An 18,666-nucleotide genomic window follows, 5' to 3' on the forward strand; every position below is an offset into this window, starting at 1 on the left:
CCCCCACTCCATGGATTGTTTTCCTTGAAAAAAGGAGGTCAAGCTCATTACTAAATTGTTTTATTTTTGTCTTTGGCTAAAAGGGATGTTGCAATTATTACCCAGTCTCAGACAATTTCCATAGAATTTTGCAAAGTTGTGTCACACATGCGCCACTGTTTTCACGCCTGTGTGCTGAGCAGCTGGTGGCACCAGCATCTTATGGTGGGAACATCTAGGTGGCGGGACAGTAAACATCACAGTAATTTTCCTCACGTTGCCACATTAGCTGGAGCGCTAATAGCCTTGTCACAGTCACAGCTCTCGTTAGGGAGTTTGGTGTCCTTCCTGCAAGAAGGCTTCAGAGTCAGAGCAGACCAGGATCCCTGGTGGAGGCACCGGGGCTCCCTCTGCTATAAATCACCAGGCCCGACAGCGCGCCCACGCTCGGACTACCAAACACAGACGTGCTGCTGGGAGACCTCGAGCTTCAGTCGAGCTCCTGTAAACTCGGGGGACACAGAGAAGGTCACCCCAGAAACCTGGCACACAAATCCACGTGAGCAAATGATGGAGGAGGGGGAGGAGGCGGGAGCACCCTTCCTGGGGCTGGTGAGGGAAAGGGCAGCACAGAGCGGGAAGCCAGCCCCCCAGGCTGACGGCGGGACACACGGTCGGTCCCAGCCCCCCGGGGCATCGAGGCCCTGAATCCTGAGCGAGAACCCCTGCAGGACGCCGATCCCACCCAAGCTGCTGGGAAGGCGCTTCCCCCCCGAGCCCGGTTCCCACCAGGACTGAGCACGTGTTCAGCAGCCCGGTCGGCAGGTGTCATCTGCTCCCCGTGACTGTCCCAGACAGGCGTCCACTCGCCGGGTGAAAAGGCCAAAGACAATCTACATCGGGTCACTGAGCCATTGGACCTGTGTTCTCCTTCCCAGACCCAGATTTTGGAGACAGACTCAAAGGCAGGTCTCCTGGGTCAGTCCAGGACCATTTCCTGCAGCTGTGAACCCATTTTGGACAAAATCCCTTACATCAGTGGAAGACAGCAGCACACGCCACCCCGAATATGCCCTTTGGTACACTGATTATTTGGAGCTGTTGGCACTGGAGGAACAGCAAACGCAGGAGAGGCTTTCTCTGAACTCCCTTATCTGCCTAAAGTCAGATCCTCCCAGGAACTCGGCTGTCACAGATCCCCTCCTGGAAGGCTCACCAACAGGGAAGGTTGGCTCTTGTCACAGGAGAGGAGACACCACATTCAGACAAACTTGTCACAAACTATCCTCCCATTTATTCTTCCAAGGGCCCTGTCGTCTTTCCTGAGAATCCTTCACTCTCCCCTAAGAGGTCTACATCCCCCTCCCCTTTCCCTATTAAGATGGCTTTTAGTCTGGATTCTAAGTCAGCTGGGGGAGGTCACTCATTTTCCTGAGTATCTACCATGTGTACTTGAGGTACATATGTTAATAAACTTCTATTTGATTTTCCCTTGTTAATCTGTCTTTCATTATAGAGTCTCAGCCAAGGAGAACACAGGAGGGTAGAGGGAAAATATTTGTCCTCCCTACATCAGCAAGCTTAACAAGCTAGCCCTGCCTCACATGGGGCTCTCCTGTCTGACACTGACTCTTCTGTTCTCAGGTTTATTGATTAAGGGCAAGGCTGCCTTCTCTGATGGTTGTTGAACAGTCATCAGTATCAAGGCAGCAAAGAACAAAGAGCTTTATTTGGGGTCTTAAGAATGGCAATTCAGGAGATACAGATTCAGGTACAGATTCAGGTGAAACCAAAGAGTGTTAACAGGGAAGAGAAAGAGTCAAGAGCTCATAAAAGCAAATGCCACAAGGTTGTTCAAGAATAATGATGCACTATGATTCAAGAAAGGAAATACTTGTTCCCTAAGGGATAGGCTGTCATGAGTTATTTTAGGGTAAGGGTCTGATAAATATCTTGAGTTTCTGGAACATCAGGCAGATATTATGGATGCTGCATTAAGACAGTAACTAGTCAAAAAAGTCAGATTCCATCCAGGCTAAGACATGCATAAGTCACCCTTCCTCAGTGGTCTCCCAGCTCCATTTTAGAGAGCTCTCTTAGCAATACTGACTCCATTTTGATTTTCCTTTCACATTTCCCCCTTTGGATACAGATCCTCTTTGGAAAGCATCGATGAGCAGCCATCTGGTTATTTGGCATCAGCACTGACTTCCTCAGCACTGGGAAGTCTCATTCCCAGAAAGTCTTGTCCCACAGAGGAGGGAAAGAGGTGGTTACGTGAGAGGTATCGTGTTAGAGAGTTTATGGCCACATTTGGGCAACAAGGATCCATCTCGGAAGTGAGTTGTAACTGGCGTTCAAAACAGGAGAAGTTCGTGGATCTTCATTAGGAGGAATCTCATGGGGGTGGTTAATCATCTCCAAACATCAAGCTATCATTATCCCTGTGGAGGGTGCCATAGCACAACAGTGAGAGATACAAAATATTAACAACTTATAGAACACACACACTTATTAATATTGCAACAATCAAAAGTGATGTCATAAGCAAAGCTCTTAGCCTACTTTCACCTGAGCCTAACTAACCTTTTAGTGTTTCTACAAAACTGGGCATTGGGTCATTCATGGCATTTATTTGTATTTTCATATGACTCATTAAGTTGGTGACATTAGAAGATTCATCTGGTATTAAAACACAACATTCTGCTTGTATTATAGCACAGGTACCAATTTAAGAGGCTGTAATAATGTCAAGATCCATCCAGTTTTGTAAGACTGCCTTTCTTATTAAAGATATTTCAGAATTTTAAAGATTTATAGCTTGTTGGGGAAATTTGGTTAAAGCTTCTATATGAGCAATGACATCTTCAAGTCCCAGTGAGGGAACAAAAATAGATGCCAAATGACTAACCTAGCCCATCTTGCTTTTTATAAGGGATAATTTTCAGGGGCTGTGTTGAGAGTTGTGTGAATATGCCCTTGAGTCCAGGGAAATCCTAAGGTACAACATCCTATCCATCTGGGAGGGACCCAAGGCCAGAAGTTAGTTTCACAAAGCCATTGGGTTCCATTTGGGATTACCCAACAAATACTGTGCCATGTATTCCAATCAGTTCCAAACCAACCACTAGCTTTTTAAAAAATATTTATTTATTTGGTTGTCTCAGGTCTTAGCTGGGCCACATGAGATCTTCATTGTAGCACGTGGGTTTCTCTCTAGTTGTGGCATGCAGGCTTCTCTCTAGTTGTGCCGTGTGGGCTCCAGAGCATGTGGGCTCAGTAGCTGCGGCGTGTGGGCTCAGTAGTTGCGGTGTGCAGGCTCTCTGGTTGTGGCATGCAGGCTCCAGAGCACATGGGCTCAGTAGTTGCAGAGTGTAGGTTCAGTACTTGCAGTACATGGGCTCTCTAGTTGTGGCGTGTGGGCTCTAGAGCGTGCAGGCTCAGTAGTTGCGGCACATGGGCTTAGTTGCCTCGTGCTCATGGGATCTTAGTTCCCTGACCAGGGCTCGAACCCTCATCCCCTGCATTGGAAGGTGGATTCTTAACCACAGGACCATCAGGGAAGTCCCCAACCACTAGCTCTTTCTTTTTTTTTTAACATCTTTATTGTAGTGTAATTGCTTTACAATGTTGTGTTAGTTTCTGCTTTATAACAAAGTGAATCAGCTAACCAACCACTAGCTTTTAAGGTGATAGCTGCAGCACAAGAATCATGTGGTGCCCATCCAAGATGTCAGGTATTATTAGGTAAGTTCATCTTTGTAAGGTTAAGCTGTTCCCAACATAATGGGGCTTTGGTACTTAGATGTCCTTAACACAGTGTTAACCATGTAAATCTGTCCTGTAATTGGGGAACAGTACACCCTAAAAGACAAGAGGTGCCATTCTTCAGTTCTGACATTCTAATTCTTTCCTGAGATTGGGTCGTGGTAGCACTAAGAGAAAACAAATACCGATGCACAGAGTTATTTAAGGTTTGGGCCATTGATGGGCCATTCATGTGGGTTCCAATGAATGATATCCATGATTTCTAAAGTAATACAAGCATTTCTTTCTTCTAAAATGAAGTTTCTTAAAGCCAACCAGTCAAATCCTTATAATGGAGATACTCACCAAGGTAACTCAGAAGTGCTGGACAAGGGCAGTTGTCCACAAATCCAACAATGGGATTCGTTTGCAAAATGAGCCTGTGATTGTGCCCATAGGAGAAAAATGTTCGAATCAAAAGCATTGATAGATGGGAAAAGGCAAATAAAAAGGAAGATTATACAGACCTGGTCCCAAATCATGGGAAAGCTATCCACAACAGATTTGTTTGTTTCATCATCCTGGCTTTTGTCTGGTTAATTTGAGTTTCAGGTCTCTAGATGGTTGTGAAGTCCAGGCAGGAGGTGTTGCCTTCTTTGAATGAGAAACATGAATCCGTGAGTCAATGCCTTTAAATTTAGTGGCACAAGTTGACAGTACCTGGTAAAGTCCCTTCCAACGAGGTTGAAGGGTGTCTTTGTGAAGGTGTTGGTCCCAGTAGACATACTTGCCAGGTCATGATGTTGGAGGTATTTGTCTCCCAGGAGCGTGCTGTGAAAGGTTTGCTCTACAACCTTTGTATGAATTGTAAGGGCTTTAGTTAATTCTTGGAAGAAGGTGAGGAGATCTCCTTTCGTCATAGCAGATTCATATATTCCTTCACCTAGTTGCATGTGACTGCCGGTAACAATTTAAAATGGTGACAGTCTATTTTTCCTGAGGGAGTGATTCTGAGATTAAGCAAAACCAAAGGCAGTGCTTCAGGCCAAGGCAGCTTAAAAGGTTCAACTAATTTTAAAACTAATAGTTTAAATTATTCCATTAGTGCATACTACCAGTTCAGAGGATTGATGATGGTAGGAGTGGTGAAAATGTTGCATAATTGGCCAAATATTACAGACAGACTATAAAATTTGTCCTACAAAGTGGAAGCCTTCTGTCACTATGTAGTTCAGAGAGAATTCAAGTTGGGATAATTTTTTCTAATAGCACTTCGCTAATTACTGTGACTCTGGGACAAGGAAATGCTTCTACCCAGTGAGAAAAACATGCAAATCATTTCCAGAACATAATTATACCCTTGAGAGGGAGGCAATTGGATGAAGTCTATTTGCTGTATCTCCTGAGAGGAGAGGAAAATGTCCCATAGATGTATAAATGGGTTTTTCTGGGTCATATTTAGGACAGATTTGACATCTCTGATAAACTCGGGAGGCCGTCTTTGGGGATAACTTCCAATTGCATTGCTTTCCCCATTTTATCAGTATTCCAATGAGTTAATTCATATATGTCATTCAAGATTTGTTCTTATATTAAAGAACTGATTCATTAGAATGGAATTGACAATGAAAATTGGTTATCTCTGTGACACATGTAATTTTAAGATAATAAGTAGAATTATGACTGATAACATTATACTAGGACATATCCAAATTTTAGGAATTTCATATAATCTCTAGAACATTTATGTTAATAACATTTACCTATACAATACAACCCAAGAAGATTTATCGTCCTTTATTTGACAATGCTTCCCATGTATTAGCCTACCAAATAAGGTAATTAGTTTAATGTCTCTCTTTTATAGAGAGAGAAAATAAATCTTCTGAGGTATTCCAGGGGACCTTCTGGAAAACCTCCAAGTTATTTCCTGGTCAATAAGACTTCATTTAGAATGTGATTTGTGGGAAGCTTATTAAAAAATATCAAAAGCTTTAAAAACACTTGGTGAAATAGGATCATAGGTCACTGTGAAACATTATTTATTCATTTAATCAAAGTAACAAAGACTTCACAGGCAAATACAGAAAGTTGAATAGTTGTAAAAAGTCTTACCTACAAATTATAGCATCCTTGTTTTTCTATACAGATTACATTAAAGGTAAATAAAATCTTTGCTTACAATTTCTCATTAAGACTAGACCAATAATCTAAAAAACCATTCTTTTAACAGAGAGAAAAATGAATTTTAACTTGCACCAGCTTACTTTTGATATAAAAACTTGTTTACTTAATTAAATTCATTCCAATCTTATCCATTCCTGACCACATATAAAATTCTTTTCCAAAGATTTCTTTTTCATAAATCTTCTTTTACCTCTCTCTCTCGCTTTGATCACATACATTAAAAATTTCAAACCCTTAGAAACCTTTCTGGGGAAAACTAAAAAGGAAGCAATTATGAACTTTCTTTTACATTAGCATTCCATAGATTGGCAAACTTATACTTTTTATAATTTCTAGAAACATACCTTCTCATAGAAAATTTCTGTGTGGCACCAAACATGTTTACTAATTGTCCCAAATATCTTTAGTTTTTCTGCAAAAGGAAGCCTATGTTCAGTAATTAATGTTTCAGTATCTTATCTTATTTGGGAATGAGCTACATATTTAATGAATTTAACTTAACTCATTTAACTTAATTTAGCAAAATTCTAAGGGTATAAGTTACCAAAGAGTTTTGGGAAGCTATGTTTTAAGTTGACACATCATAAAACATAATTATTCTTAAAGAGTTCACCTAAAACTCTTATTCCATTTACATTTCTTTAGTTTACCTATGAAAATACCATACCAAGTTATTTTTCTTGCTGACAAATTTTGTAACAGAGATAATATGAACTTATTTGACTTTTAGTTAACCTAAGTACAATAAAAGTAGGTTTCTTAATGTTGTTAACACTGAAGACATGTCTATATTAATTAAACCAACAGGCTTAAACTAGCTATAATACTGAATATTTTCCCAGATCATGTAAATCTGAGACTAATTTGGGTTGGTTTCTACTATATTTCTGAGAAGTTTATGCAAGCGCTTGTTTGTTAAACTCAATTAAATAGAGCTCTTTTACAAATTAATTTTGGCAATACCATTTGGAGGTAAAAAAATACCATTTCTATAACATACATACATAGATATACACACATACAGATACACAGAGAGATCCCATAGTTTTCATTTTAAAACATTAGTCATGAACAGGTACAATACAAAACCCACTAGTTTACAAATAACAGTTGGAATAAATAAGTCTATCCATTTAGATGGCTAAAGTCTTTCATTATTTGTGGAGAAGACTTTTAAGATATTCATTTGCTCTTGACAAGCAATTTTAAGGAGGCTGTTTGGGCATGAGAGTCCTTTTAGCAGTTTGTGTATTAAAAGGCTTCGTTCCCTCTCTTTTTTTCCTCAGTCTTGGGAGTTGGAGGTAGTCTAGCTAAGAGTTCCCAAAGAGGTTAGAAGACTTTTGAGATAAATAGGGGAGGTTTGGAGATCGATGAAAAAAAAAAAAATGAGTGGGTTTTAACTGCCTCTAGAGATGCATGTCCAGTTTTGCAAAGATTTGTAAGATGTTAACACATGTGACTTTTCGATGTTGAATAATGAAATATGTCAACATTTGGAGAATTTGCATCATTCAGTGAACCAATATTTTCTGAGTGATCAATATTAGATTTCAAAAAATCATGTGTGGGTACAATATCCATTCAAAGTACCAATTAGATGAGTGATTTTGTCCATCCTAACAGAGCACAAAACCTTCACTGGATAAGGTTTCATATTCCACACTCGGCAAACCTCTAAGAAACTACCATTTGGTGAGTTCTAGTATGAAGTCAAAGAAAAATATCCATAATCATCTAATAAGGCAATTAATACACTCCTTCCTCTTTCCAACTACACATCTGTGTAATGCTAGATTTTCAACCAAAACAACAAATCAGGGGCTTCCCTGGTGGTGCAGTGGTTAAGAATCCTGCCAATGCAGGGGACACCGGTTCGAGCCCTGGTCTGGGAAGATCTCACATGCTGCAGAGCAACTAAACCCGTGCGCCACAACTACTGAAGCCCACGTGCCTAAAGCCCGTGCTCCACAACAAGAGAAGCCACCGCAATGAGAAGCCCACGCACTGCAACGAAGAGTAACCCCTGCACACCGCAACTAGAGAAAGCCGGCATGCAGCAATGAAGACCCAACGCAGCCAAAAATAAAATAAGTAAAATAAATAAAAAAACAAAAACAAAAACAAATCACAGTAGCCTGACTGAAGGAGCAGATATGAGAACTCAGCAGTCTTCTATGAAATCAGACATTAAAAAGTTTCTGCAAAATTGTGAAACAGGGCTGCTCTTCTCCCTCAAATCTTTTTGTTTAGGAAAATACAGTGATTTTTCATTAACTTAAATGACATCATAGGTTGATCCACCCATCCAACGACATTATACCTGATTTTAAACGGGGCTGTCATTACAGGGGGGTGGGCAGTAAGGCCAGCCTTCTGCAAAATGAAGGTCAGAGAGAGATGACTAGCAAGGAGGAGAGCCTTGAGGGGACATTCAGTCGGGCGGGAAGGAGCAGAGAGAATGCTCTCAGAAACCTCAGAGGGTTTTTCCAACTGGGAAATCCTTTGCGATAATTGTTAGTTTCTTTGAGGGAAGCAATAGTGGATTCATTTGGGGGCATCAAATATCAGTTGCAATATGCTTCCCATACTTGCCTTATCCTCTAGTTTTTTTTCGCAATTGAGCATGAAAATAGACTAATTTAGAAATCTCAAATGAGCCCCAAGTGGACCAAGAGAGTTTCAAGTCGTGGTGGGTAATTTTAGTCCCACATCTAAGAAATTTACAAGAGGAAGTTTTGAAATGAGTTGGCATTCTTGATGGCAGCCGCCCATCAGCAGTGCCCTTAGAAATTGAACTGCCCATAACAGAGTACTCACAAGATGAAGGATTCCCTTCCCAGATAAAGCCAACACCAGAGGAAACCCAAATAACTCAGAATCTTGACCAAAATGGGAGTTTTGGAACCAAGAGGACTTACCCCCATGACCTAGGGCTGCCAAGGAGATGACTGAGTACAAGGGACCCTTGTAGGTACCTTACTCATGTCCATGGCAGTGTTGGAAGTAGAGGTGAGTCACTTTGGATCCCACTTTTGACACCATGTAATGTTGAACAATAATTGGTATGAAGGCTGCAAAGAATAATAAGATTTGTAATTCAGGAGACACAAATTTGGATAAACCGAGAGTGTTCCAGAGAAAAGAAAGAGTCAGGGGCATATAAAGGCAAAAGCCGCAATGTTGTTCAAGAACTATAATTTTTAAAAAATTTACCAGTGTTTTAATCTCACATTTCATCTTCATTTACGTGAAGAATTGGCATTGCTGAGGCAGAATATTTTAAAATACACAGACGCTGCCAATAAAACATTGCATGGCTGTTCAACAGAAACATAAAGCCACTGAAATACATGAATTTGTCAGTACACGTAAATGTGGCTAAGCAAAAATTTGGGAGAAGAACGCATAAAGAATTATGATTGATTCTAATGCAATAAAGGAAATATTTGTCCTTAAAGAATGTGTTGTCACAAGTTACTTTAGGGAACGTGTCTGATAAGTAGGTAAACATCAAGAGCTATTTGAGGGTAAGGGCCTGATAAGTATCTTGAGTTTCTGGAACACTGGGCAGAGGTTCTGGATGCCTGCATTAAGACCACACTGGTCCAAACGTCAGATTCCACCCAGGCTGAGACGTCCGTAAGTCACACTTCCTCAATGGCCTCTCGGCTGTATTTTAGAGAGTTCTCTCAGCAATACCAGCTCCATTTTCACTTCCTTTCACATGATGGAGGCTGTGGGAGAAGACACACCTCCTCTTCCTAGAACCTGGAGAATGGATCCCCTTTCTCCATGAAGGAACTTCCGTGCCCATGGCCAGATGAACTCCAGACACTAAACCCAAATTGCAGAGGAGTAACTTGGGGTCAGTGGTCACAGTGAGAGGCCTGACCAAATACAGACACACCCCTCCCTGGTGCTGAGGGGAGGACCCCCCAGGGGAGAACCCAGAAGAGCTGCCCAGGGGGTCTGAGCCCCAGGACTTGAGGGCTGCCACAGCCCTGGGCCACGGGGCCAGCGGACAGGTTGATGGGGTCCCTGCACCCACCCTCAGACCTTTGCTCTGCCTGAGGGATGGAGCTGACGTGTCTGCAGAGAACGGACTTTGGACCTGCTCCGGCACAGCAGTCAGAGGACCCCCGGGTCCCCGCAGCGCCCTGTCCTCCGTCCCCCCTGGTGCACTCAGGGCCGGCTGTGGGCAGGAAGCAGGTTTCATCCGTGTTCACACCTGCACGAGTCACCAGGTGAGAGGCTTTGCAGGAAAGACAGCCCCGAGGGTGGGTCTGAGCCTCCCAGGGGCCCTTCAAACCCTGCTCTGTGTGTCACCCGAGCGGAGCCCAGGGATGGAGGGCGGCGTGTTTCCTGCTCTGTGGCCGTAACTGCAGGTCTGAGCTGCAGAAGGCGGCGCTGAGGCCCCGGCGGGAACCGTGGAGCTCCTCCGTGGAGCGGGGCTCAGAGGCCTCCGGAACGCAGCGCGGGGCTCCTATCTCCAGCCCAGCCCGAGGCTGCAGGCGCCGGGTGATCGACTCCCTGAACCCGCTGCCTGGGGCTGCACGTCGAGGGACCGCAGAGCCCAGACTGCAGGCGAGGACGCGGCCCCTCCCTGCAGCGGAAGGTCTGCGCAGCAGCTGGAGGCTCGGAGCGCGCAGAGCACACGCAGACCCCAGCGTCCGGCAGAATCGTCTTCCCCCCTAAGGGTCCCACCCGAGCTGTCAGAGCGGCCCCGACGCCTGATCTGAGGGGCGATGGGGGTGTTGGCTCTGCCCCCCGAGGCTGCGGGAGGGAAGTGGGCGGAGGTCTGCGGGGAGAGGCGGCAGCTGGAGCCGGAGCCCTGGGACACGTACCTGCTCTGGGGCCAGAGGCGGCAGCTAGGGGGGCGATGTGCAGGGGCTCTGCTGGGGGACAAGACTCAGGACAGGCAGGAGCCCTGGGGGTGGAGGATGGGGCAGCGCTATCTGCAGAGCTGGGCCGGGCGAGGGCTGAGGACGGCTGGTCTGGGCCCGCAGGGAAGGAGTTTCTCACAATCCCATGTGAGGGTTGCTTCACGGGTGGTGAGCTCCCCGTCACTGGAAGGGTTCAAGCAGACATGGGGTGATTGATCTGCAGCTCGGTCCTTGGGGAGAGGTTGGACCTGACAGGCTTCTTCTCCATCAGGTTCCCTGATGATAAATGTTGGAAATGGCATCTGGGAAGCTTTAGCATGTCAGGGTTTTGGCTCCTCCCTGCAGAGTCTGACTCAGGGTCTGGGGTGGGGCCCAAGGACTCCCTTTCCTCTGCAGCTGCTCCCGGATCTGAGGGTCCTGATTCCTGGGGTCTGCGAGCCCAGGCCTGGGATTGACCTTGGACCCTGCTCCGTGCAGACAGGGCTCCAGCAGGGCAGGGGTCTCCATCCCAGTGCCCGGAACAGCTCCAGCTCCAGGCAGATGCTCAAACAGGGAGGTCAGTGCCCCCTTCCCCTCTCCCGGCCCCTGGGCCATGAGACAAGGGCCCTAGCCCTGGGGCCCTGAGCGTCCAGCCTCTGGAGATGAGCCCTGGACAGTGACACCCCAGCAGGAAGCCCCAGGAGGAGGCGGCACTCAGAGAGGTCTGTCCCCAGCCCATGGCATCGTCCTGCAGGAGGAGGTCTTCCCCTGTGACAACCAAGCTCGCACTGCGTGAGTCACCCCTCCTCGAGCAGTCGGCAGACGGTCTTGCTTTGAAAGCAAACTCAAGTGGGGAGCAGGGCCCACATCGGGTGCTGGGATGTGTGTGGACTGATCGTCAGGACCCAAGTCAAGCCCGAGCCCCCCGTCCCGCTGTGCACACATGGGGGGCAGAGGAGGAAGCCCAGGGAGCCGAGCCCACGGGGCAGCCCCTCAGCATCGCCCTCCCTCAGGACGGGACCTGGGGGCGGCATCTGGATGAGCAGGGGTCAGGTGGGAGCGGGCTCTGTGCTCCCAGGGGGCAGAGATGCCGGACATGCCCAGTCCCAGGGGGGCCCCCATCACAGCTCTGCAACCCCTGTCAGGAGCAGATCCATCCACCCGGGGAAACTGTGCTGGATCCCCCAGATTCCCACAGGATATGACCGCAGAACCCACTCTCTGCTGGTCACAGTGATGTCAGCACAGGGCCCAGAAGGTGGGAGGAGCTATGGGCTCAGGTGACCAGACGAGGTTTTCTCCTGCCTGTGATTAGTCCCATCAGGGGTGGGGAGCGGGCCTCGGGGAGCCTGGGGGAGGGGCTCCGTCTCAGGTGAGGTGCCCCGAACACCCAGGGGCACCTGATGGAGCCCCAGGCGGCGGTGACCTGGACCCTCAAGGGGCTCTGGGCCTTGGTGCCCCAGCAGCTCACTCTCCAGGGGCTGCAAAGCGTTTCCCACCTGCCTTCTGCCCAGCGCTGCCCATGACAGCCTCTGCCTTGGGGAGGGGGCTGACTTGCGGTTTGCAGACCAGACCCAAGCGGCCGAGTAATCTTACTTTAAATAATTCAGTAGGAAGCATGGAAATCAAGCTGGAGATATTTCGGCTTAAGGACAACACATTTAAAGATGTATGAATTATTTATTCCTTTAATTTGCCCTCAAATGCTACCATAAATTTACACTATTAGATTTTTAATGAATATTAGTTTCTAAAAGTAAATTTGTGGTGGCTCTGGTTTTCCAATGAAAGGGGAGGGAGGGAAGGAGACGGCGTTTCTCAGGCTCTGAGGGCCCTGACTTCTGGGGCAGGTACTGGATACTCAGGTGCCCGGGGCAGGAGGACCAGGGTCAGCATCTGTGGGGGCATCAGACAAAGGGCAGCCGTGCCCTGACCCGGGGAGGAGCAGGAGGCAGGCGGACGTGAGGGCGGCAAAGACGCCCCGGTGTCAAGCCTGGTTTCAGGCAGCCAGTTGGCAGAGAGTCTGGCTCTGAGACATTTGGGGTCTAGGAGGGGCAGGCAGGGGTGCGGCAGGCCGGGTGCAGGAGGAGGGAGGGTGGAGCTACCCCATGCCCTCTGCCCTGGACTCTGCATTCTCCCCTCCACTCACCCCGCCACCCCCCCTGCCCTGCGCTGTCTGAGGGGCTGACCTCCGATCTCCATGGACAGTGTCCCCGGGTCCCCGCCCGCTGGCCTCTGCGGGGTTTGGACATCAGGGCTGCCAGCAGGAGGATGGAGGGAATGAGGAGGGGAGGTGGGCGTTTATCCGGTCCCTCCCTGCTCAGGGCTCTGGATTTAGGTAGGTCACCCCCCCCCACCCCGCACACACACAGACGCATACCTGCTGTGCCCCCTGGGCCAGGCTCTGCTGACGCGAAGTCCAGGAGCTGGCGGACCTAGGAAGCCAGGCGTGCTCTATAGAAAATGCAGGGTGAGGAGGGGTGACCGGGAGGTGACCGAGGAGCAGGGGGTCTCCCTGCAGAGGGGACATTTGTGATGAGAGCCCGAGTGTTGGGAAAGAGAAGTCCACGCTGACGTCCAGGAAGTGCGGGACTGAGCACAGCCAGCCTGAGGGACAGTGCGAGGCCCAAGCAGGTGCGCAGCAGGGAGACAGGGGCTCAGGATGCAGCAGGCGGCAGCCCAGCCCCATCCCCCACCAGCCGGTGCAGAAATGCCGTCTCCCTCATAAGCCACAGCTGTAATTCCCGTCTCCGGAGCACAAAAGCTCCTGGACACATCGCCTCCTGCCGCTGGTTATTTAATCTGGAGAGCAGGGGTGAGTCTTGCAGTCTTGTCACTCCTGAAACCAAGTCCCCCTACAACTGAGCTCCCCTGCCGAGTTTATGATTCACTTCTCTACCCGATACTTAATTCCCTTTCTTATCCCACCCCCTGTTGCCCTCAGGATTGAGGAGTATCAGAGAAAAGGGGGGACTGAAACAAAGCAGGACACTGTGGGGCCCTCCTGGGTACAAAAGCCTCACTGTGTCCCCTGTTTCTTGTTTGTAGAAAAGGCTTCAGCCTCCTAGGCCTCCCTTGAGTCCCAGAGAGCAGACTCAAGCAGTTAATCATTAGGGAAGCGAGGGAACAAGAAACAAAGGAAAAGCAGTCAAGCAAGAAAGTAATGATGGCTTAAACAATAGTTCAGTGATATGGCAGAATCCTAGTTCCTCCTGAAGGAATGTGACAATCTGACAGATATCTTTGAGTTGTTCTGCAGAAACTAAGACCCCCCACCCAGGTGGAGGGTGGTGACCGCATGCCGACCACAAGCATGTGGACCCCAGGCTGGTTGGAGCCAGAAGGTCGATGATTAAGATTCCTGAAACATCACCCTGTCACCTCACCACCAACCAATCAGAGGAAAGTCATACATTCTGCAGCTCTCACCTCAAATACTGCCTTTAAAAACGCTTTGCTGAAAGCCATCAGGGAGTTTGGGTCTTTTGAGCGTAAGCTGCCATTCTCCTTGTTTAGTGCCTTGCAAACGAACACTGCACTTCCGTCACCACAACCTAGTGTCGGCAGGTTGGCTTTGCTGTGTGGCTGGTGAGTGGACCCACATCTGGCTCAGTAACATTCCCTTGATTATTAGTGTCTGAGAGACAAGGGCCAGGCAGGAAACGTGTGTCTCCCCCCATGGCGGGAGCCTCCTTGCCTGGACCCACAGCCAGCTCCCCCTCTTCTCATAGTCTGCCCAGTACTGCTTCATTCCCGATACCAGTTTCTGCTTTTTGAGGCAACAGAATGCAAATTGTTTCAGAGGCGTTAGATATACTCACTCTGCTCCAAAAGGGTGTTTGTCATCCTGGAGGGAGGGCGGTCCTGAGCCTCCCCAGCTCAGTGTGGGCAGCGCAGGTCACCCGAGGGGAAGGAGTTGCTGACGCAAGTACCTGTGATCATAAGAGATTCAGACAATGGGTTCATGATGGGTTAATTTTGGGTGAATCGGTAGCCAAGTGTAACTATGTCGTGCTGACCCGAACTGACGTGCAGTGTGAAAGACTCAGTTCTAACTTGAGGTTGTCTGACTGGAGGGGAGAATTCTATAACCCCGTCAATAGCCTGAGGTCTGAATTTCTGATGGCCCGTTGCATAAGTTAATGGCATGCCTTGTGGAATTGCAATGGTGAATGGACTTCTCCATAAAGGGCACCCCCTGGCAAAATTTGGAGGGTGGCCATTGGAAAGAGTGTGTCTGGGGACCTGGGGATACAGACACTAAGGGGCGGACCTGCTGCCACATGCTCACAATCCGATCTCACCCTCCAGGGCACAGCTGAACCATCTTTAGGAGCACACGACATGAGGCAGTCTAACCAGATCCCTTTCTTTTCCTGAGCATTTGGATGTCTTCTTTGGAAAGATGTTTATTCAGTTCCCTTGGCTGGTTTTAAATTGGGTTGTTTTTTTTTTTTTTTTTTTGCTATTGTGTTGTATGAGTTCTTTATACGTCTTGTATATTAACCCCTTATCAGATGTATGATGTGTAAATATTGTCTCACATTCTATAGATTGCCTTTTCATTTCGTTGATTTTTTATTTTGCTCTGCAGAAGCGTTTTAGTTTGATTTAGTTCCAGTTATTAATTTTTGCTTTTGTTGCTTGTGAGTTTGGCGTAATAGCCTAAACATTGTTGCCAAGACCAATGTCAAGGAACTTCTTCCCTATGTTTTCTTCTAGGAGTTTTATACTTCCAGGTACTATGTTTAAGTCTTTAATCGATTTCAAACTATGTTTGTGAGTGGTATAAGATAGGGGTTTAATCTCATTCTTCTGCATGCAGTTACTCAGTTTTCCCAACACTGTTTATTGAAGAGACTATCCTCACCCCGTTGAATAATCTTGGCTCTCTTGTCAAAGATCAGTTTTATGCAAGGGTTTATTTCTGAGCTCTCAACTTTGTCTCATTGATGTGTTTAATTTTATGCCAGTACCATGATGTCTTGATAATTATAGCTTTGTATTATAGGTTTGAAATAGGAAGTGTGATGCCTGTAGCATTTTTCTCTTCTTTGGATTGCTTTAGCTATTCAGGCATTTTCATAGTTCCATACAAATTTTAGGACTTTTCTATTTCTGTGAATTTTAATAGGGATTGAATTAAATCTGTAGATGATGTATGATTGGAATTTTGATAGGGATTGGAATTTTGATAGGAATTGAATTAAATTCAACTGGAATTTTGATAAGGATTGAATTAAATCTGTAGATGATGTATGATCCTTTTAACTGTATGATGGACATTTTAACAATATTAATTCTTCCAATCCATGAACACAGGATATTTTTCCATCTGTTTGTGTCTTGTTCAATTTCCTTCTTCAAAGTCTTGTAGTTTTTATTGTGCAATACTTTCACCTCCTTGCTTGAATTTCTTGCCGAGTATTTTATTATTTCTGATGGTATTGTGAATGGGATAATTTTCTTTTTAAGATATTTCATTTTTAGTGTATAGAAACACAATTGACTTCTATGTATTGATTGTGTATCCTGCAACTTCACTGAATTCATTGATTAGTTCTAAACATCTTTTGGTGGAGTCTTTCAGATTTTCTATACATAACATCATATCATCTGCAAACAGAAAATTTTACTTCTTCTTCTGTGATTTGGATGCCTTTATTTCTTTTTCTTACCTAATTGCTCTGGTTAGGATTTTCAGTAATATGTTGAATAAGAGCGGTTAGAGTGTTCACCCTTACCTTATTCTTGATCTTAGAGGAAAAGCTTTCAAACTTTCACCATTGAGTAAGATATTAGCTGTGAGCTTGTCATATATCACCTTTATTGTGTTGAGGTACAGTCTATATCCAGTTCATTGAGTTTTTTTTTTTTTTATCAAGAAAGGATATTGTATTTTGCCAAATGTGTTTCCTACATATATTGAGATGATCATATGAATTTCATCTTTCATTCTATTAATGTGATGTATCACATTTACTGATTTTTTTGTATGTTGAACCATCCTTGCATTCTAGGGATGAATCACTGTTGATCATGATGTACAATCCTTTTAATTGTGCCGTCGAATTCAATTTGCTACTATTTTGATGACAATTTTACATCTAAATCCATCAGGGATACTGGTCTAGAGTTTTCTTGTGGTGTCCTTATCTGGCTTTAATATCACAGTAATGCTGGCCTTGTAAAAAGAGTTTGGGAATGTTTCCCCCTCTTCTATTTTTTGGATGAGTTTGAGAAAGATTGTCACTAATTATTCTTTACATGTTTGGTAGAATTCACCAGTGAAGCCATCTGTTTCTAGGCTTTTTTTTTTTGGTATTGGGAGTTTTTTGATTACTGATTGAATCTTCTTACCTGTTATTGGTCTGTTCAGATTTGCTTATTCTTCCTGATTCAATCTTAGTAGGTTGTGTATTTCTAGGAATTTATCCATTTTTTCCTAGGTTATCCAATTTGTTGGCCTTTGATTATTCATATGATCCTTTGTATTTCTTTGGTATCTGTTGTAATCTCTCCTCTTTCACTTCCGATTTTATTGATTTGAGATGTCTCTTTTTTTTCCCTTAGTCTAACTAGTTTTGTCAATTTTGTTTATCTTTGTTAATTTTTAGTGTTGATGGGAGACACAATAGAGGGACGTCTTAGGCCATTGTGTTGTGGACATCCCCCTCCAGCTCATTTCTGTTTAACACTGAATAATATTCCATTTTCTGTATTTATCACAGTTTATGTATCCATTCGCCTAATGAAGAACATATTCATTGCTTCCAAGTTTTGGCAATTACTAATAAAGCTGCTATAAACATCTTTGTTCAGATTTTTGTGTGGACACAACTTTTCAACTCCTTTGGATAAATACTAATGAGCTTAATTGGTTGAGCATATGATAAGAGTATGTTTAGTTTTGTAAGAAACCACCAAACTGTCTTCCAAAGTGGTTGTGTAGTTTTGTATTCCCACCAGCAATGTACGAGAGTTCCAGTTTCTCCACATCCTTTCTGGTATTTTCACTGTTCTGGACTTTGACCATTCTAATAGGCATGTAGTGATATCTCATTGTTTTAACTTGCATTTATCTGATGACATATGATGTGGAGCATTTTTATATGCTTATTTGCCATCTGTATGTCTTGGCTTTGGTGGGATATATGTTTAGGTCTCTGGCCCATTTTTAATAGTTTATTTTCTTATTTTTGCATTTTAGTAGTTCTTTGTATATTTTGGATAACAGTCTTGTATCAGATGTGGCTTGTCTTTAAAATCATTTGATAATATCTTTCACAGAACAGAAGTTTTAAATTTTAATCAAATCCAGCTTATCAATTATTTCCTCCATGAACCATGCCTTTGATATCATATCTAAAAAGTCATCACCACACCTAAGGTTATCTAGGCTTTTTCCTAAGCTATCTTCTAGGAGTTTTATAGCTTTGCATTTTATATTTTGGCCTAAGATCCATTCTGAGTAAATTTTTGTGAAACGTATAAGATCTGTATCTAGATTCAGTTTATTTTTCATATGGATGTCCAGTTGTTCCAGCACAATTTGTTGAGAAGACTATCTTTGCTCCATTGTATTGCCTTTGCTCCTTGTCAAGGATAGGTTGACTCTATTTACGTGGATCTCTTTCTGGGCTCTCTGTTTTGTTCCACTGATCCATTTGTCTATTCATTTACCAATATCACAATGTCCTAATACTGTAGTTTATATTAAGTCTTGAAGTTGGGTAGCATCAATCCTCCAACTCTGTTCTTCTTCAATATTGTATAGGTTCTTCGGGGTCTTTTGCTTCTCCATATAAACCTTAGAATCAGTTTGTCGATAGTGATGAAATAACTTGCTTCAATTTTCAATGAGGTTGAATTGAATCTGTAGATCAATTTG

The 18,666-nt window shown here is 44.9% G+C and overlaps 1 long non-coding RNA gene across 1 annotated transcript; it reads right to left on the reverse strand.

The window, feature by feature from the left end:
* Nucleotides 1-1,688: 1,688 nt before the first annotated feature.
* On the reverse strand, nt 1,689-15,955 carry LOC309611042. The gene is made up of 2 exons (XR_014234293.1): nt 13,156-15,955; nt 1,689-6,325 (listed from the first exon to the last, which is right to left on the reverse strand). It is a non-coding gene; the product is annotated as an uncharacterized lncRNA (long non-coding RNA).
* Between the last annotated feature and the right edge of the window lie 2,711 nt (nt 15,956-18,666).

Source organism: Balaenoptera borealis, assembly GCF_965194805.1.
Source record: "Balaenoptera borealis genome assembly, chromosome: 14".
NCBI classification, from domain to species: domain Eukaryota; kingdom Metazoa; phylum Chordata; class Mammalia; order Artiodactyla; family Balaenopteridae; genus Balaenoptera; species Balaenoptera borealis.